Source organism: Dermacentor variabilis, chromosome 3, assembly GCF_050947875.1.
Source record: "Dermacentor variabilis isolate Ectoservices chromosome 3, ASM5094787v1, whole genome shotgun sequence".
Taxonomy (NCBI): domain Eukaryota; kingdom Metazoa; phylum Arthropoda; class Arachnida; order Ixodida; family Ixodidae; genus Dermacentor; species Dermacentor variabilis.
In genome coordinates this window covers 64,761,442-64,783,865 of record NC_134570.1, presented here as the reverse complement: position 1 = coordinate 64,783,865, position 22,424 = coordinate 64,761,442, and positions in this window count along the sequence as shown.

Genomic DNA, 22,424 nt, shown 5'->3' with positions numbered 1-22,424 from the left:
CATTTAACTATGTGTTATCTACAGTACGCATATATTGTAGGCTGTGTGCGAGCAATAAGAAGGATACATAGATATAGAGAAGAGGCGAAGCTTTTCATAAGATGTAGGGTGTCCGAATCTATTTCGGTGAGCCTGTGCGCGCTTGTGCGCATGCTCGCGCGTGTGCGCGCGCGTTGGGATCCTTCTGCGTACTGCAGAAAGATGCAGACTGCCTGCATTTGCCTCGCTCGAGCGACTCTATCGTGGAACGAACCGATTAAATGTTTGCCAACGTTCGTGTCATGTTAAAGCGGTCTATATTTAAAAGATCCAACACGTTCTGCCTGGAAAACGTGGCTGCTTCAGGTTTTACAGATATACGAACTCTCAAAAGTTCTAACGCACCGCAAACATGGACGGTCGCCACGAATACACACAGCAGAGTGGTATAATTTCAATTAGTGGCCCCGGTTCTCCATCAAAGACCGCGTACGGTCCATCGATAAGTTCACCCGCAACATTACGGGCATTATAGTTAAGTGACGCGCATGGCTGCATCCCCGATCTGTTCACGGCTAGGCCGCACATTTAGTGGCGCCGTGATAATTGTCGTCTTCACTCAAGCGCCCTCGCACCCGCATACTGCACCACAATAACTCTGATAACGAGAGGTTTCTTCAAAGCTTCTTACTATACCAGTATTCATTCCTGTCGGTCGTGTAGTCGGCGTCAGAGTTCCCAAATAAATGATCGAGGCACAAGCGGCGTATGGGTGTCAGCCAGTTGAACTGTGAAAAGACACGAATGGATGGTCCACATCCCCCGTCGTTAACTGCCATGAGTTGCGCTGGATTACGCCCTCAGAGCTAGGCCTAGCAAAACTAATAGATAGATAGATAGATAGATAGATAGATAGATAGATAGATAGATAGATAGATAGATAGATAGATAGATAGATAGATAGATAGATAGATAGATAGATAGATAGATAGATAGATAGATAAAAAGAAATGAAATGTTGGGAGGTTTACCAGACGCCCGTCGGGTTTGTTGCACAGCACAGAGAGAAAGAGGACGAAAAGAGATAGAGGAGGAGAGAAAGAGCGTAGTTGCGCGTACACTTGAAGGCGTACCCCAAGTCTATAAACGGTCGCAGAGACCTGTTCACATGAGACACTGTAGTAAAGCGCTTGTTGCTTTCTGCGCCAGTGACGCGCCCGCGCACATGGCCCAAGGATCTTTGCATCCGATAATGCTATTAAGAGGAAGCTTTAGCTTGGGCCCAACTCCGACGCGGCCTATTCAAATACATGTAAAACGCAAAAAAGAAACGTTTTTGTGAGATAACTCCTGCATTGATTTTAATGAATTTTGTTGAATTTGAGAGAGAAAGTCAAGTTCTAGTGACTGGTGGAAGCGGAATCTTGATTTAGGGCTTGAATTTTGTTAAAAAGATTTTCAAATATTCGACCGTTAGAAAAATATAGAAGCACGGAGTTTACAAATTCATAGCTCTGCATCAAGAACAGATATCGCGGTTCTGTAAACGGAATCCATTAGATCATTCAAAGTGGACAAATTCTATATGTAATTTTACATCTTTCGTGAATTTGTTACGTTGGTTAGACGGGTTCTGCAAAAGCGGCATTTACATATTACAATATTTTTTTGTATTCATGTGTAACACATCAATTTTGTCCGCTTTAGATGTACTATTAGGTGCAATTCACAGATTTGCATTATCATTTTTCGTTATTAAGTTACAGGGTTGTAAACTTGACAGTTTCATTTTCTGAAAATTTTAGATTTTTGCCAACTTTTAATAAAAAATTGGTGACCTAACTCAAAAATTCGAAACCAACAGTCACTAGATTTCAAGTTTTTCTTTTAAATGCAACAAACCTAGTCAAATGTGGTGCAGTTGTTGCCGAGAAAAACGAATTCTCCTTTTACATGTATTTAGATAGGAGCACCCGAGCTAAAGCTTCCTCTTAAGTCCAATTGGGGGCGAGCTCGACCACTGGAAAAGGTGGCGCCACCGTCGGCGTGACGAGGCATGAGGGATCACGTGGACACAGCGGCCGCGTAGGCTCCTTCGGAAACGCCGAAACGGACTTTTAAAACGAAAGGATAAAGCCCCAGCTGCGCTGTGGTTCTGATTATGTGGTGAGGTTGTCCCGCTTTTGTTATCTGCTTGACAGCATTTGAAATCACTATAATAGATAGTGGCTGCTTTTGGAGGCGTGCAGCATGGTAGATTACTGCTCGGTGCCGCTGTGCTGGACGAGCGCAACGGAGCCTGGTGCAGCCTTATTCACACGTAGCTGCAAGACACGAAGCTGCATGAAGTTTGGCTCGCGAAACTTATAACCAGCAAACAGCTATCGGCTACAACTCGGGTATGTAGCCAGCACAGACGCAAGGAAGATTTCTGCTACGGCGTCGGGTCTGCTATGTTCGGTGAACAGCAGAAAACGCGCACCGAGACGCTCGCCCGCATCCAGTGCCTGCTAATGTCATGGCGCTTTATTTGGTCTATGAACTTGTTGATGCTAGATTCTCGCAAGTTCACTGGAGTGGAAAGGGAGCGGTAAGAAGCACATTTTAAAAAGGCATGGTACATGGTCATGTTTCTGTTATGAATTAATGTACTAGATTACGAAAAAGAAGTACTTACAGAAATCTCCAGGAGGGCTGGCGCGTGGTGCTATTATTGAGCGCCGTAAGCCAAACCTTGAGCAGCGCGCCGCGTAATCCCTCATACTACGCAAAGGAGGCGCTTCCGACAGATGGCGACTCCGTAAGTCCTCCCCCCCAGTAGGTTTAATGTTGTTTGGAGAGATTCACACTGGACGTCTTGCTGGGAACAAAGGCAGGCAATGTGCTCAAGAGTTCCTTCGCTTCCGCGAGTCACATATAGGCGTGTCACCAATCACAACGAAGAACAACTAAACCTTTGTAAATGGCCCCCTGAATCACAGGCGGCACAGCAATGAGGTAGAGTGGGACGCATTTGCTGGCACTAGCCGCTTTATGTAAAGATACAGTGTGTGCATACAGCGCCAGAGGTTAAGAGAAGATAAATACGTAAGTATTCATACAGTTTGAGATAGGAAATTAAGCTTTCTTCGAGAGTCTGTTCTGGATAGGAGGATCGGAACCATTCGGGCTCCTTCATAATACCAAGCAGCCTCATAGGCGAAGCCATTGCCTGCCATGTAGGTGTGTTATGGCAGCCACTCGAATATGATTGGCATGCCCTTTACAGAGAGCTTGATGGTGTGGTCCCAGCCACTCGAATATCATTGGCATGCCCTTTACAGAGAGCTTGATGGTGTGGTCCCCTTTTATCTCGTGTACCAACTGTGCACGATTCCTGTACTGTAGGGCAAATTAAAAATTAAAACAAAATTAAAAAAACAGAATTTCTTCGTAATTAACACGTATGAACGGAAAAGACGAACGCACTAGAAAATTCGTAACGCCAAGTTTGGACTGCAATCTTTACTATCAAATTGCATTCACAGAAAAAGGAGAAAATTAGTTTTATCGCGTGATTCCTGGTCCGTATACTTTCGTTCACAGGTGTGCATTGGGTGCGCATTGTACACACAACGCCGAATAAAAAATTGATTCGGCTTTATTTGAGCACTATATTAAAGGTTATTTTATTGGTGTAGAATGAATAAGATTTTAATCACGGAAAATATAATTTTTGCATGATGAGATCCTCCAACGTTTTATTTAATCAAATACCTATACGGTATACACAGCAGGGCTACCTTCAAAAATATATTTACTCTCCACGAATAAAGTTACAGTAAACAGCACGAAAGAAAGAAACAAACAAAAAGCACGGCGATGAAAAACAACCAGACGGGACAAGCGTTGTCTGGTTTCTTTTCGTTCCCGTGTTTTTTCGTGCTGTTTGATGTCAGTATGAATCACCAATTAGCCCATGTAGCCACCTTGCCTTGAAGAAAGCTTTGTATTATCCTTTCAATCACGAATTATGATCGACTGTCGATGGCTTTTAGAAACGGCTTTAGGCGCAAAAAAAACATAGGCACGTACAGCAGAATAAAAGACAACGGAAAGTTGCACACTCGCAATTGATTTTTATCTTCCCCTATGCTTCACTTATATACCCTCAGGCATGCGAACAGGAACACACAGAGGTGAGGTCGCATGAGAGAGAAACCAAACCTAATCATATCCTATCAACCAGGAAACTAATTCTCGTGAAGAGACAATGACGGAACGCTTATACACTGGTCACGAAACTTTCTGATATACATCGCCTCTGCTGATTCCTGTGCCACCGTATCCTTGCTTTTTCGTAATATGCATGTGACTCCCAGCAAAGGTTCCCACGTGCAAACTTTGCAGTGATACGGAAAATGCGAACCAGTCCCATTCTTGATTAATAGAGCATGCTCTCGCAGGCGGTCATTTATACAACGCCCAGTTTGGCTGATGTATACCTTGCCGCATTCTAAAGAAATATTATACACGACGCCAGCGGAATTTTTTTTTGAAGAAACACTTTACCTCGTTCTTTACATACTTGGCCCTTTTTACCGAAGACAGGCGCGTACAAATTCGAGATGGTTTCCGAGGAGCCGGAAACACTACCGGTAAATCGTACCTAGCAGCGACGTCCTTGACCCAATGAGCGACTTTGTCTATGTACGGAATGACAGCAGGACGCGTTTTCCGTTTCTTCTCGCGTTCTTCTGAAGCATTGGTAGGCTGAAGCCGAAATTTCTTCAACAAAGTTTCGCTCACCGAAATTAACAAAGAAGCAGGGAAGCCTGCAACTTAAAGCTTTCCTGAATGACGTGGGGGCAAGACCTAGTTAGAGCCAACTGTAAGCTAGTAATGGCAATTGCTCGTTTTACTGTTTTCGAATGAGCGGAATGAAATAGCAAGAATTTTTTCTGTGAACGGGGGCGGTGCATCTATGGTTTTCATGGAGGCTGAGATGAAGGTCTAAAAATTGCAGCTTTTCAAAAGTAGGAAGCTCATGGGTCCCTTGTCCAAGCAGTTTAAGAGTGTCTAATACATCCCTAACACAATTTATGTAGATATAGTCCTGTTGTTTGTTCAAAACAATCAAAACTTCATCTACACACCTAAAGATGTGCGAAACCTTCGCCTTTAACAAAGCGGCTTCCAAGTCGTGGTCAATGTGCGCAAGAAAAATGTTGCATAACACAGGCGCCAGACATGACGCTACACATATGCCGTTCCTCTGAACAAACAGCCCATCTTCAAAAGAAACGAACGTTGCCCAAAGATAAAACTCCAAAAGAGCTAAAAAGCTTTCTACCGGAAGTAAGGATACGGTGGCACGCGAATTAGTAGAGGCGATGTATATCAGAAAGTTTGGTGACCAGCGTATCAGCGTTCCGTCATTGTTTCTTCACGAGAATCAGTTTAATTTCCTGGCTGATAGGATATGATTAGGTATGGTTTCTATCTCGTGTGACCTGACCTGTGTATGTTCCTGTTCGCATGCCTGAGGGTATATAAGTGAAGCATCGGGGACGGTAAAAATGAGTTGCGAGTGTACGCCTGTCCATTGTCTTTTATTCTGTTGTGCGTGTCTTATCTTCTTTTGCGCCTAAAACTACTGCTAAAGGCCATGTACCAACTAGCCCAGCAGCAGACGATACTAGATTGTTGATGAATGCGCGAAATTTACATAATTTTATGCCAAGGTGCTGGAGACTCCATTTAAAGCAAATTGAGGTGGTCGAATTACTCTGTTGCATATTATAGTGCATCATCATAATTAAAAAGTAAATGAATATCTATTTATTGTACAGACAGTCCTGCTACGTTTCTTTATAAAAAATATCGAATCACCTGCTCGAATTACATGCGAAGAATAATTATTGACTGTAAGCAATGCTGAAAAAAAAAAGACATATTGCAATTGCTACTGAAACGCCGAAGCGGTCGTCTGCAGTGATAAATTTCACTCAGAGGTAAAGTGAAGGTACTCTAGTTATACCCAGAAAGTTCAAGTTACTCGGAACTCAATGTTCGTCGTCTACTTTTACCACCACTGCACAGAAACCAAGTCGCCTACAGAAATGCGTACGCCGTCACTGAACGGGTTACACAAAGTATGCATTAGTTACGCGGCTTTGATGTTGACAACTCCCAAAATAAAATGATCAATCGACGGAATATAAAGGCACATATGTTGGTAATAGTCGCACAGCCAACTGGCATCGTACCACATTAGAGATCGGCAAAAACCTGGCCCTTTAACACAGCGGCTTACAAGTCGTGGTGCACACCTCTCCTGTGCACCATGCATCGGTGCATGTGTGCATGCGTGGACAGATGAATCGTACTGGAACAATTGCTCTGCATCAGCTTTCATCATACCGGATTTGACGTTAGAGCAAACATTTAAGTTACACTGAGTCACACCTCCGACGGTCACTGAGCTTTCTTGCTGTTCTATCCGCGTTGTGTTTCTTAGCGTTGTTGTTAAAAAATTAAATTGCGGGGTTTTACGTACTTTCTGATTATGAGGCACGCCGTAAAGGAGGACTCCGGAAATTTAGACAATCCGGGGTTCCTTAACGTGCACCTAAATCTAACTAGACGGGTGTTTTCGCGTTTCGCCCCCATCGAAATGCGGCCGCCGTGGCCGAGATTCAAGCCCGCAACCTCGTGCTCAGCAGCCCAACGCCATAACCACTGAGAAACCGCGGTGGGCTAGCATTGTTGTGATCGGCCGTTCACCCATCGACAACCTCCGGTCACGGATAACACGATTATGGGAAACGGGCTGACGGCCTCGTCAAGGTCGTTCTCAAATGAGATGTTGTATGGCCTCCACTGGAGTACCCCGGTCAGTAGAGGTTTGGGCAATTAGCAAGGATACGGTCCTTCACCTGTCAGCCACCTTAATTGGCACGTCCGCGCCGGAGAAGGCGTCAGTGTGCTATCCCCCATCCCCTGTTTGTGCGCCGTGATGTGCGTGTGTTTCCGACAAAACTCTCTTCGGAGGGAAAGGGCAACAAACCTCTGCATTGGTGAGATGTAAGGTCATCGGTCTCCTGACGCCGGAGTGGGTGAGGCGACTGAACAATGACCACGCAGGGGATAAAAAGAGCGACGGACGGCTGTGGAGTCATCGACCGTTACAATTTCTTCATGAACTTTTTCTGCACTACTTTGAATTTTCTTGTAATTATGTAATAGAAACTTGTTTCTAAAGCATATTGGATATCTGGCCCAGCCCCACGTTCCCTTACTCTTCCACAAACAAAGTAGATTCCACATCTTCGCTTCGCCAGAAGATGCTAAAAAAGTAATTTTTAGTTATTCTTAAGCGGTCTTCACATTAAATAGTAATGTACGCAAGAATTCGTTGTGTACACATTTATTGCGTGAAACGCACTAAGAGCAAACAAACGCAAGGGCGAAGAATCACGTTGTAGCGTTTCAGTGGATACCAGGGCGTTGCAACATTGCTGGAAACAGCAGCAGTTGCAGCTGCGAGACGGGCACACTTGAACCAAGAGACAAAACATTCCCTCTTTTCTGTATAGTGAAGTCCACCTGTTTCTGAGACAGATATCCAGCCATAGTAAAAAATAAAAAATAGCCAGCAGTTTGAGGATGAAGTGCGCTCTTTGTTGCTATCAGGCGTTTGCCCCGTAGGAGTATTTTTCTTTCTGCTTGTAGCTAGTCGATAATTTACATTAATTAATTTACCGTATACTACGCAGGACAAAATCGGCTCACGCGCGGTACAGGGATTGCGCGAGAGGCCTCCGGCCTGCAGTGTACTTAATCTGATTGATGGCGATAGTGAATATACCACTTAATTAGCTACCTAATGAACGAGCTGTCAATTAGAAAGCTCAGCGTTAAGAAACTCCAGAATGAAGCGCTTCCGGGGAGTTAACGCTCGCGTAGGGAGAGGTTTATTATTACGAAAAACCTAAGAGGTCAGCGTAGTCATATTTTAGACCAGTGTAGTAAGCCTGACATGTAACGCGCACCTGCTACTAGGTGGCACCTTTGTTCCTCTTCATTTGGGAAGCTTGTTCTTGCGACCAATTAAAAACCAAAACGGGTGCCGGGTCAGGAGGAGGGGCTTGCAAAAATTGTACATGTCGAAAACGCTTCTTCTGGTGGTTCTGTATTCTGTTTACCTCTTTATTATTATCTGTGTCATTAGGTGATAGTTTCTTTCTTTAATTTTATAATCACGTATGCGATTGGTCAAAACACAAATGCGAAGCGTGCATTTTGTGAAGCAGCGATTCATATGCTTGCCGTTCACGACTACAAAACAAGGGTGCACTAAGTACTCTGCAACGGAGCTGGTCGAAAGGCGAGCAGCTTTAATTTGCACCTTAAAGTAGCCAGTGAGCTCTTGGATCACCTTCGAGACTAGCGTGCAGCCCTGGTACTTAGTAGCGTCCCGGAACTTCTCCTGTCCTTGTTTTCAAAAAAAGAAACATTTTATAAAGTTTCATACTAAGTAATCTTAAAATGAAACTGCATTATTGCCAGGTCATTTATTAATTCTACAACTACGTGACGGGAAAATGAGACGGCTCTAGCTCAGTACGGCCTGTTCGCACCAAGCACAGTTCACGCGCACAGGCCGTGCGGATAATTGTGCTTTATTGACAATTTTGAAAAAAATAACGCAGAAGCAATATGGAAAGTGGGGTTTTCTAGGAACGGCAATAGAGGATGTTGATGATGAAATCGTTTCTTTATAACGTTGTAAAGGGGAAGGAAAGCCAGAGAATCGTGACCTCAAGGCCTGCAAAAATGTTAAATGCGTGACTAAATCCCCTGCCTCAGACCGATGGAGTCAGTGAACCGAAGTAAGCCTGGTATAGTGAAAGAAATCGCTGACTCAATCTACCGCTCACAGCAGCTTGGATTCCTGGAATGGAAGCCTCTTTTGGCTTGGAATTCAATATATTTTCTTTTTATTACGATAGCGTCATATGATCATTCATGGGTGCTCTGCGTTGCACGTTATTGTCGAAAACAAGTAAGAGAGAGAGAGGGGGAGGCGTGTAGAGGCGTAGAGGACAAACTAAATCAGGAGACAAAGCAGATAACAGCGCTGCAGAGGAGGAAGTAGGATCAGGCATTTACGTCCGCGTCACGTGACAGTGCCGCCTTCGTTGTCTGAAAGGAGAAAGCACGCATTCTAGTATTAAACTAACGTGATGCCGCGTTACGTCGGGCTCAGCGCCCATTTGAACATCCTTTTTTCGCTGGGTTGCGATGCCAGACGCATCGTAAAATGCATTACCCTCTCCACTCACTGTAAATCAGAGCCCGTATTAAGAAAAAAAGTTCTTGCGTTATAGAACTGTTCGCAGGAGCAAATGGAAGCCAAACTTGATGCTGGAAATATCATTAGCGAAGGCGGTCGTCATATGGCAAGGGTAACTTACGATCGAAAAAAAAGTTGAGAGTTTGACTAGAGGACTTGAAGCTTTTGTTGTAGGCGGCAGCGACTTTTGCCCGGGGCTGCGGGAACTGGCGGAACGCGCGGAGAACGACGAAGCGCACGATGTCTGGCCTTGAAACGCGCAGCGCGCGAATGCCCTGGAAAGTTCCCGGCACTCGCCAGGTGTGGTGGGCAGGAGATCATCATCATCATCATCGGCCTGGTTACGCCCAGTGCAGGGCAAAGGCCTCTCCCATACTTCTCCAACAACCTCGGTCATGTACTAATTGTGGCCATGTCGTCCCTGCAAACGTCTTAATCTCATCCGCCCACCTAACTTTCCGCCGCCCCCTGCTACGCTTCCCTTCCCTTGGAATCCAGTCCGTAACCCTTAATGACCATCGGTTATCTTCCCTCCTCATTACATGTCCTGCCCATACCCCCCCCATTTCTTTTTCTTGATTTCAACTAAGATGTCATTAACTCGCGTTTGTTCCCTCACCCAATTTGCTCTTTTCTTATCCCTTAACGTTACACCCATCATTCTTCTTTCCATAGCTCGTTGCGTCGTCCTCAATTTAAGTAGAACCCTTTTCGTAAGCCTCCAGGGTTCTGCCCCGTAGGTGAGTACTGGTAAGACACAGCTATTATACACTTTTCTCTTGAGGGATAATGGCAACCTGCTGTTCATGATCTGAGAATGCCTGCCAAACGCACCCCAGCCCATCCTTATTCTTCTGATTATTTCCGTCTCATGATCCGGATCCGCAGTCACTACCTGTCCTAAATAGATGTATTCCCTTACCACTTCCAGTGCCTCACTACCTATCGTAAACTGCTGTTCTCTTCCGAGACTGTTAAACATTACTTTAGTTTTCTGCAGATTAATTTTTTAGACCCACCCTTAGGCTTTGCCTCTCCAGGTCAGTGAGCATGCATTGCAGTTGGTCCCCTGAGTTACTAAGCAAGGCAATATCATCAGCGAATCGCAAGTTATTAAGGTATTCTCCATTAACTCTTATCCCCAAGTCAATTATTACATTTTGGCTGGCACCTGCTCTTACGAACAGTCCTGTGTAAAAAAAAAAGACTTTTTTTTTTAGATACTAGTCTAACTTATGGAGTTTTTTAAATATTTTTCGCATACCGTCGTATCCAAATTCTGAGAACACACGAAGAAAAATTTTCAGCCTCCGCGGTTTATTCGGTAATCTGAGTTAGTTTTCTTTTTTTATCGTAGTTCAAAAAGGATCACCAGTGTCGCTCAATATCGACGCAGCGGTTGTCTGATGCGTGCGTTTTTACATGCATTTAGAAAGGCGGGGAGCTAACTAAATGCAATAATACGAGATTTCGTGTGCTGAACGGCAATGCCATTTAGCTTAAAGTTCAATAGTTATTTTCTTTTTCCGGAAAGAGCAATAGTTCCCGCATTTATGTGCCAAATTCTAGACGAGAGTTTCAAATTTCGATCTACTGTTGTTCACGCACTAATGAAAAAACGGTCACTTAGTGTTACAGGTACAGTCAACGTATTACTTTCTTCAAGTGGAACTTAAAAAAAAAAACTTCATTTGTATTATCATGATTTAAACTAAAAAGAATGTTGTTCACACTTGTCGTCACCTACAAGAAAGGAACTTCAGGATTTAAATGTTTTTCGACAATTGGATATTATCGTTAGCAACGCAATCTACTATAAACAGCGGAAATTTCACTATAATCTGGCAAGTAGTTTTCTGGAAAATGTGTATCAAAGGTATCAAATATGCAAGAATGACATCTTGAGAAAAACTCATGCGTTTCTCCGTTTTCAACAACGGTTGAAACGGCTCCACCAGAATGCAAGCGATTTTTTTCAATTGAATTTCATCGGTCCCCAAACCCTTCATTTAAAATTTCTTTCGCCTCTTCGTGAGCCCTTTTCCCTCTGAAGATGAGCGTGACTCTGCTTTGTCAGCCATTTCTTTATCACGGTAGATGAACAGTGACCTCGCAGAATACACGGTATCTGACGGAAGCGCACTCAGATCGGCACTTTAAAATGCGTTTTCTTCACTGCCCACTTAGAATGCGCTTTATTTTTTTGCACGTTGGGACAAAACGATGTAGAAAAATACCCAGGTAAGATCGGCCAAAAATTCCAAACGAAACAGTCACGTGGAGGCATGACTACTTAATCCCGCTCACTACGAAATATTTGTAGTGTCAAATAACAAACGCATCGGAAACTGAATGCATTTTGCGTATCAGGTCGCGTTATTCAATAAAAGAAAAAAATGGCTGTGGCTTAGCTAAGGTTAAGCCCTGGATGCGAAGCATACTAGCCTTTATTTTAGTTGTTGAACCACTGTTTAGCCTGGTGAACTGCTGTTGCTTGGCTATATTTGGATCGGCTAGACGAAGAAACAACTCATGCAGGCGAGCGCACGAGCTGAGACCCGGCTATGTAGCTACGCGGCCGCAAGCGAGCGCACGAGTTGAGCCTCCGCTTTTGCAGCTGTTATGACGTCATATGGTAGCTACGCGGCCGCGCGCGGCGCAGCAAGGAAGAGCGTGGTTGTGCGGCTAGTATGCTTCGCATAAAAAAATACGTTGGCCAAAACAACTAAGATGACATATAAACACAAGCGCGCGTATTTGTAAACACCGGTGTGCCCAATTCTGGCGCCTTTTCTAAATAGTTTTGATCGGCCGTCCTAATTCGTCGTTTCCCCGTCTTGTTCCTCAGGTTGTGCATGATCTTTTGAGGCTATAACCTAAAACCCGACTTTTTTTCTTTATTTCTTATTATCGGTTTACCCTACCTTCTTTTAGCCTATTTCGGTTTATCCCTCCTTAACTCAACAAAGCTTCACCATGGACTGGTTTGTCTAACAGCAAAGCAAGCCTTACAGAGCAAATCATGCCGACGAAAGCGTCTTTGTTTCGCGTGAAATATCGCTTCCTGTGTCCGCAAAACATACGCTCTGCAATGCAGTTTGGCCCACTGACATGCAAGTTAACATATGAAGTCCTGACGTTTACCAGTAAGCTCGCTTTCTTCCTTAAAAAAAAAACATGGCACAATTCATGTACTATTGTTCCTGAAGAATTGTACACACAAAGAGCTAAAACAGCTATTGACAAAAATTTTGTTCAAAAAATTACCAATCTAAAGGAAGTGAAGAAAACTGCAATTGATTTGCTTGAGAGATTTGGTCTGGAGCGCCTCGCGTCGGGAGTTAAACATTCCAAGGGTCTGCACCTCGACATATTTTTAGTGCTAAGACACATAAGCCGGAAGTTCCTTTTCGAGCCATTATTTCTGAAAAAGGAACGTGGCTGTACACTATCTCAACATTTTTGCATAATGTGTTGTCTTCAGTTCGTCTTAATGACCCCTTCCTGATAAGACATTCGGAAGAAATTGTAGCCTTCCTAAAAGAAAATAATCCAGGTAAATGCTCGGCGATCAGTGTGGATGTAAAAGATCTTTTTTTTTAAACGCTTCCGCAAACGGAACTAATGTGTAGTGTTAAAGAAGCAGTGACGCTCAACAATGATGACTTCCGGTTTACTCAGGACTGTGGGATGCCCGCGGAATGTTTTTTAGTACTTTTGTTGTTCTACATAGAGAATACCGTTGTAAAATGGGGTAGTTCTATGTATGTACAAAAATCGGGAGTTTGCAATGGTTCAAAAGTTGCGCCAGTTTTTAGTGATATTTATAGGTCGCGTCAATAGAAAACTACAAAACAATCTTAAGGAATTGGCGGTGCATGCGTTTAGATACGTAGATGACTACCTGGTGTTTTGTTCTCGCGATAACTACACCAAGAAAGCTACGGATATTTTAAAAGTTTTTAGGGAATGTGGTGATGGTCTAGGTTTCACGCTTGAGCTTATCCAGAGCAACAAATTACAGTTTTTAGATCTGTGCTTAACGTTCCAGAATGAGCATGTCTGTTGGCATTATTCGCCTAGGGCTAAGAAGCCACTGCTTGAATTTTCTTCTTGTCATTCCAAACTTGTTAAACAGGGCATAGCTCATTCAACTCTTAGGTCTGCCATTACTAAGTCATGTCCACACAATATGCAACAAAGTTTTTCACAACAGATAGAAAGGCTTGGAAAGGCTAATTATCCTGTGAATTTATTATCACTAATCTGCGAAAAGCTTTAAAAATTGGTAAAAAGCCCCGGTAAGAAACAAGAAAAACAGAAAAAAGAAAAAAAGTTTGCTGTGGTACCCTATGTACATTATCCCATGGTTTACGGAACGTGGCCAATAGATATGACGTCAATACAGTTTTCTCGGCCCCCGCAAGTTGTCTAACATGCGCCCTATGATAAATAGGAAACTTGAATAGGGTGGCAAAAAAAAAAGAAAAGATGATTTCGGCGTTAGACATGTGTCCCCTTTAGTGCCTTGTAACACCGGTATAGCTTATCAGATTCCACTCAAGTGCAGGAAAACTTACATTGGACAGAGCGGCAGGTGCATTAATATTAGACTAAAAGAACACAGACATTCACTAAACATTCAAGACATTCAAGATTCCGGTACCCTCGAGGTCATGAGGCATTGCGTATACAGGGTGGCCAGTTTCTCTAGAACAATCTTCCCACCATCCTTCAACAAATCTGCTGTTACCTGATCCTCCCCAGCCGCCTTCCCCCTTTGCATAGCTCCCAAGGCTTTCTTTACTTCTTCCGGCGTTACCTGTGGGATTTCGAATTCCTCTAGACTATTCTCTCTTACATTATCTTCGTGGCTGCGACTGGTACTGTATAAATCTCTATAGAACTCCTCAGCCACTTGAACTATCTCATCCATATTAGTAATGATATTGCCGGCTTTGTCTCTTAACGCACACATCTGATTCTTGCCAATTCCTAGTTTCTTCTTCACTGCTTTTAGGCTTCCTCCGTTCCTGAGAGCATGTTCAATTCTGTCCATATTATACTTCCTTATGTCAGCTGTCTTACGCTTGTTGATTAACTTGGTAAGTTCTGACAGTTCTATTTTAGCTGTAGGGTTAGAGGCTTTCATACATTGGCGTTTCTTGATCAGATCTTTCGTCTCCTGCAATAGCTTACTGGTATCCTGTCTAACGGAGTTACCACCGACTTCTATTGCACACTCCTTAATGATGCCCACAAGATTGTCGTTCATTGCTTCAACACTAAGGTCCTCTTCCTGAGTTAAAGCAGAATACCTGTTCTGTAGCTTGATCTGAAATTCCTCTATTTTCCCTCTTACCGCTAACTCATTGATCGGATTCTTATGTACCAGTTTTTTCCGTTCCCTCGTCAGGTCTAGGCCAATTCGAGTTCTTACCACCCTATGGTCACTGCAGCGCACCTTGCTTAGCACGTCCACATTTTGTGTGATGTCAGGGTTAGCACAGAGTATGAAGTCTACTTCATTTATAGTCTCGCCGTTCGGGCTCCTCCACGTCCACTTTCGGCTATCCAGCTTGCAGAAGAAGGTATTCATTATCCGCATATTATTCTGTTCCGCAGGGGATGACGCACGGTAACAGGGATGGACAGAAAATTTTTGATGAAGGCAGGCAGGGTGTAGGCACTCGCGGTGCCGGATAGCCCTGTCGCGAAGTGGTTGGGTTAGCCCAGACATCCTGTTGACGCCCACTGCGGTAGTCAGCTGAGTATCGCGGAAGGAGTCGCCAAGGAGTCTGCAGAGCATGTCGGATCTGAATGTCCTTCGCCGTTCATCCAGAGGCTGCCAGCCCAACGATGCTAGCCGTGCAGGGTACGAGGCCAGCTCACGCGACCTTCCTGCCTTTTGAGCCCGAGCGCAGATAATGCGCGAAACCCTGCAGCGTACGTCTTGAAGACGGTCGATTCGATGGCGTTGGTCCATCGTTCCTGACTGCACATCACTCCAGTGTGATGTAAAGTATTCGTCATGCAGAAGACCCGCAGTGTTTTGTGGCTTGAGATATGAAGCCAAAATGCGTGTTGGCCTTCGTAATGTAATGCAGTAATGCATACTCTGGTATATATAAATAAATAAATAAATATATATATATATATATATATATATATATATATATATATATATATATATAAATATATATGGAGGTGCTGTGGAGGTTGCCTGTGGCCACGACCGGCTTGTCGTGCCGGTCGTGCCTGTGGCAGATAGCTCAATTCTACTTTATGAGCCGGCCTACTAGACGCGGCGGACAATACTTGCACAATAAATTTAAATGCAAAATTGACTAATTAAGAAGACTTTACTAATTAACCTTCTAGCTAATTATCTTATGACCCATATGGCAATTTACAAGTTTTAGCAGGGGAGTTCGCAAGACGAATCCAATTGAAACGAATTTTCAAGATGACACCAGTTTAGAAATATAAGTTCTCGAACTTTGCGGAGAAATGCATTGGCGTTCCAGTTATTTGTGTGCTCCGGTGCATGAAACGACGTTTTGTTAACAAATTAACTGGAACGCCAATGCATTTCTCCGCAAAGTTCGGGAATCTATATCTCGAAGCTGATGTCATCTTGAACATTCGTTCCATGTGGATCCGCCTTGCGAACTCCACGCCTATAATTGGTAAATTGCAATATGAGACATGATGTAACTAGCTAAAAACTTAATTACTGTATGTTTATTAATTAGTCGATTTTGCATCTCAATTTTTTTTTTGCAAGTATTGTACACCGCTTCGAGTACACCAGCTCATGAATTAGGATTGGGATATCTGCCACAGGCAACTTTTAAAGATTTTTGAAACACCCTATATATATGTATATGCCAAGTAAATGTATGAATGTATCTCTGGATCCACTGGTTTTAAGGCACTCAAAATAAACAGATGGATCTGCGAAAAAGTTTGTCTATCGACGGTTTCGGCTGAGGCCCGGCCTTCGTCAGAAAATATAGGGGATAATTTGGTTTCTTTTCAGTTTCCTTAGCTCTTCTGTATTTCCACTTATGAGTGTATATAAGCTAACATTTTTTTGTGGGTGGTTCGTTTATATAATTTTCTTCAAGCTTCTGTGGTTTCTGTAGCCTAACCAAGAGCTCGCTCTATGAAGCGGTGATAGTTACGCGTGCGTCCAATTTCACGGTCTCTTCTGTGTGCCAATAGCCTGTACCTATGGCTGTTGTGACACTTTTGCTACTGATTTATGCATGGGATCCAGTTAACTGATTATTTCTGTTCATCTGAATGCGCCCGTTGCTTCTCCGGATATTTTCTGGCAAGCAGTATCCATGACTTCCATTGATGTTGGTAGTGGGCGGTAAGGCTTAGGAAGTAAGTCGCTGGTAGCTCAGTAGAGACGGTATTATATGCGCGCTAGTACAGGCAAGCGTTCTAAGGCTCTTCCTGTGTTGTGCAACCTTCTCTCTTGAATCGTATAACGTTGTCGCGGTGCTGTGGCATTTTTTATACGTTAAACAGGGTCCTGTTCTGTTGAAATAAGCTAGACCCTGTTGATTCTGAGAGGTTTTATTGCTTGCGTTGTTGCAATGCCATGGCCTCTTCTCTACGTTAGAGAGGGCGCTGTTCTGTTGAAATGAGCTGGTTCCGGTACTTTTTTTAGAGGTGTTATTGCTGGGTGTCAGATTATTGCTTTCATAGTGTGTACATCGATAGCTTCCAGCTTCTCGATGTGTTTCTTAGCCTGTGAGCACAGCTCTGTACTAAAATAATTGGTTGCAGGACTGCCTGAATTATGCATTTGGCTACTTTGGTCTCGAGGCTCTCTAGATCTCTCGCATCTTGTTATGGTTTAATAAGGCGCTTACTAACACCGTGACGCTGTATCCCCTTTGCAGATGAGATCTGAATCTCGCATGACGAGAAATGTTATGCTTCGTTTCTTTCCAGGTGCCAGCATAAAATTGTCAAAAAAGATTGTTTAAATAATACGCGCACTTAATAAGTGAGAGAGACTGTTCTTATGTTTTAGAAAGCATTAAGGTTACCGTCCGGTCTTGGAATTTCCTTCGCTTGCGATACTTGCCACTTTCGTGGAACTTTGCATCAGTTTGCTAAGCTTGAGTTCGTGTAAGTAACCAAATATATCGCAGCACTTCTGGCGTTGACCCCCCTCCAGGTATCCAAGACAATTGCCGCAACATTACCAGTACGGTTGGAGTAAATATCACATCCAATTTCTTTCGCGATCAACTTAAGTGTTCGGCTTTCGGAAGGCGAAAAGATCTTGCATGAAGTATAGTTTCGTCACCTAATTTGTCCGCGTGTTCCTGTTTGTTCTTTTCCGTTTGAGCGTGGTGTTTGCTAGAATGCAGCTGTTGTTTTCTGACCTCCTCTATACACTCTGAAAAAATTGACTCGCCATCCCGGTCCTACAAAAGTGGATGTCCAGCGAAGCTGTTGAAAACCACCACTACAACTGCTGAGGGGGGTATGCAATGCTTTATTGTTTTACAGTGATGGTAGTAATGGTAATTTAGACTAATGGTAGTAACGAGAATAATGGTAATTTTTTACAGCACGCCACCACCCATAGCGGTGCTGCAACGACGCTGAAATCAGTTGCTAGGCTGGTTCTTTTATATACGAGAGGCTATGGACGTCATCCCTCACGTCGCAAGCTGCCGTCGCCGCGGTAGCTTGTGCAACAGTAATCTGTGCCAGGAAACGTATGCGGGTAGCGCTACGTGCTCCGCATTGTTACCAGGGACGCGTTATCATCAATTATGTGGTTCGGATGCTAGTTTTGCGCTTGTTCTTTGTTGAAACGAAGGCTGTTCTGTACGTCGTATGCGTGATTGCGAAGAATGTATGAACTTCTTGCTTCACATTGCTGAGTGCTTGAAGCTTGTTTTACCTCCACCGCGGGTCGGCCTGGTATTCCACTATACCTCCGGGATCGGCGCACACTTTTGCCCACGGACGTGGACACGGAAAATACCGACCAACAACAGGTTAACAGCTTCGCTGTAAATTTTTTTAAAATTTGAAATGAAATTTGGGTGCAGCTCTATACGTGTTTTCATTTCGCAATATATTGGTTGGGGCAGACAATCTGTCTCGCACGGCACATTGCAAGTGGATCTAAGTATGCCGCGACTGCCTCGCTAAACTGGAGATTGCGAGAGCCAGCCCGTGGGTGGCGCGTGGGCCCGATTCCCAGGAGCCGCTTTCAGACAGACCTCCCAAACGACGCGCGCTACTCTGGCGCCATCTCGTAGCCATCGTCGCCGCACTACGCTTTTCTTCTCACGCTTTCGCCATACCCTACTCCTCCGCTTTCCGCCTCATGGTTCCGCTGCACGCTCCTTCTCCGTTTTCCTCCTCGCGCCCGTCATCCCCCGCGGTGCTCCGCGTTCGCTCTTTCATCCTCCAGAGTGCTCGCTCGCGCGGTTACGCCCACGCCGGCGCTCGCCGCAGGAACAGGCGTCTAGGAGCTGCGCTCTAAAATGGTCCTCGTAAATGCTAACTTTAAGGTAGTAACTGTTTGTCACAATATTGGCCACCTAGATATTGGCATACAGGTAGCAGAAGTAGTGGTAGTAACTTTACTAACTGAAAAAAAAATCCAGCATAAACCATCTTAGTTCGATGGTCGACCTAATTGTGACCGGTATTTAAGCAATGTAGCGACACACCATATTGCCGCACCCGAAAAGCGTCACGAAGAAGCGTGCCCCCAGTATCTACGTCACGCTTTCCTCTGGACACGCTGCGCCATCTAGCGGTGGCGCCGCGAAGTCCGCGCGTGTCTGATTATATGAACGTCAAGATTATCTAGATATATATGCAAGGGTTCTACACCGTCCAGCACCGAATAAACTTTAAAGGACTTTTTTTGTCATTTAATAGGGTGCACGTATGCAGTGCCAGACACCCAGTGGCCAAGTTGGTCTGACGTTTGGTTTCGTCGAAGCAGGTTCCCTCAACACAGCACCCCTATGCTCTACCCATTAGAGCATGAACTTTCCAGTGACCCCAGTACTTTGGGGGAGCGTAAGTAGTCCCGCTGGGCACCTGTGCAACAGGATAAGTAATCAAATTTATGGAACGAAATTTATATGCCGTAGTGTCTTCGTATATGTGCCCGAAGATGTAGCACATAACTGCTAATGCAACATAATGAAGCTATAGCTTATCTATATTTCGCATAACCCTGCCACAACACGGCCTAATAGACAACGGCCTAGTCGATTTTACTGACTTTGTAGTTGGCAGATTTTATTAACTTAGCCTCAGGGCACCTGCAATGTTCACTTACGTAAGTAAATAGGTAGTTAAATGTTAGGAAATATCTGTCGCAGTTAGTAACAACAACTGTTAATAACTGTTTACTACCTTTCTTCTTTTCGTTTCTTTTTGAGGGTGCGCTTATATTTATTTGTTAGATAAAGAGTCGATTCATTGACTGAATAGTTCGTTAAAGAGGACACCCCAACCCTTTTTCGATTCTCTAGAAATCGCTAGTACCTGCTGTACTTGTGAGTTAATTTTTCTATACATACACGCTGTAGGTTGTACCATAAACACGTGAAGAAATGAAGGTGCGGGCGACACGAGCACCAACTCTTAATTCGTACTTTATTGAAATGCAGGGTTATTTATGTAAATGATCTGATACAAGCGTCATCTGGTAGCGAAAAAAGAAAAGTCATACAACCTCGCTGAAATCCCGCGAACAACAGTTGACTCATAGTGACTAGCATTCTGTCCCGCGACATGTGCTGCACAGAGATGCGGGTTTTTTTCTCCCTGTCAAAAAAAAAATGGGCATAGGCGTCTCCTACCTTCTTAATGTGAAAAGCCTCAATAATTTCTCTGTTGATCGTCTGTTCGTGTTTATCGCGCCACCTACAGTATGATTCAAGTACCAATTCGCCAAGCTTTCAACTCTTCTGGTTATTTGTACTTCGGTCACTTTGTTTTTGTTGGCCACGGTGTTGGGTATTTCACCTTGTCGGTAAGCGTTTGTCATAGAGTCACGAGAAGGTGGGTTGTCAGCTTGACCACGTAACAAGAAAAAGGCCAAGCGGTCGCACTCGCCGTCACGTATACCGCGCAATCCGCACGGCAACGGAACAAACACCTTTCAGTATCCGCTGGCCGGCATGAGCGTATGGAGTGAAAGCGCAGCAGCGTTCCCGACGGTTCCCGCTAGGCGGTTGTGTGCAACCTGTAATAGCGGACTGTAAACACCGAGTTAAAGCTGCCTAACAGCGCTCACAGGAAGCGTGTCCGGCCTTAATTAAGTCTCGCCCTTAACGCCCGCTGCCTCGGTCATAAACCAATCTGCGCCCTTGAAAGTGATGCCCCCCAAAGCGACTGTCCGCCCTTGTTCGAAAGTATCATTCTTATACCCCACGCGCTGTGCTCACAAATAGCCGGTGATCACGTGCCGACTTAAGCACCCTTGATTTGGTTGTGGGTACCCCGCCCCCCAAAAAATAACAAAACAAAAAAGAAAACGAAAGGGCCGTTGAAAACGTATTTCTTTTCGGAAGTATGTGCTTGTATACCATGTACAGTTCGCTCCACTGATAAAGGGCTCACATGAATGTAGAGCAATATTTTCTCCCTGGCAAGTGCATGATTATCGCCCAGCTTTGCAGCAGATGGACTCGTGGTTGGTGGCCTGTGTAATGCACTGACATAAGTTTAGCCGGCACCTGCAGCCACAGAGCGCCAGGAAATTGATAGCCGCACTTTACTGATAATCTGTGGACTGCCCTGTACATTTTCATTGCCCTCTCAACAATTCAAGTAAATTAAGGTACTTCCCGTTGTAGCACGCTTCACTCTGCTTGTGGCCAATCAGAACGAACGCACTCCCTTTGGGGAATACGATAACTTCCTGAAAAGGGAGTCAAGTTACTCTCGCAAGGAGACTTTCCAACGCTTCCCTTTGTTGTTAGCGCGCGTACGCGAGACACGCCTGCCTGCAGAGGTGCTCGTGCGCCGTCGCCCTGCTTCGTGTCTCTCCTCCTGGCGCAGGAAGCGCGTGTCCCGATGCACGCACACGCACAAACACGCGAGTCGAGCGAAAGGAACGAGCGCACGTGCTTCCCTCTTATGGGCGGAGCCCGGCGTCGCCGTCGGGCCTAGGAGGACGTGCGGGGAAAGGCAGCACGCGGGGACGACGAGGAGCGTCGGGAGGGCGTGGAGGTGGCCGCGAGAGCCCGTGAGTCGGGCAGTTGGTTAAGCGCGCTCGGCGGGCGCACGAGGGAACAGGCGAGCACACAAACAGCGCACAAAGCCCGTATACAGGAGGTCTGCCGGGCAACCGGGAGGGATCGAAAGAAGGCACACACACACACACTAAAAAAGAAGGAAGCTGCAGGAAAGCAAAAAGACCAAATGAGGCGGCGGTGGCGAGGGAGGAAGGAAGGAAGGGAAGACGGGGTCGTGCAGCGGTGCGAAGAAGACCGAGGAAGCAGCACACACACAGACGCAAGTATATACACCAGCGGCCGGCGGCGGCGAATCGATCTCTGGCCGTCGTCGTCGTCGTGCTGCAGCCGTTCCACGGGGGTTCGGATAAAGAGGGGTTCGCGAGGAACGAGGGGGTGGGTGGGCGGGTGGGCGGGCGGGTCGTACGGTAGTGGCGGCGGACACCCCCCCTCCTTGGTCCCTGGACGCCGTCGTTCGTAACCCGGCACACACCAGCGCGTCCTCTTGGTCGGGGGCACGCGCTCTGGAATGAGGACCCGCGCGGAAGCCGCGGGGGGCGGCGCCGTCGTCCACACATGCGGCAAGAAAGAGCGCGTCCACCGCAACGCGCTCGGCCCAGCGCGTCCCCCGACTCCCCCACACCCGCATCTCGCGCTTCCCCCCCGACTGGCGAGCGAGCACGGTCGAAGGGAGCACGAGGATGAGATCAGCGGAGCAGATCTGGGCAAAATTTCGGGTCCGAGCGGCGGGGAGGGCAAGCCGCCGTCGGCAGGAGGAGCGGAAGCCGCGGACTTCGCACTTTGGACGGTGTAGCCTACAGTGGGAGGCTGGTCGAGAGCTCATCAGCGATACGTGCCGA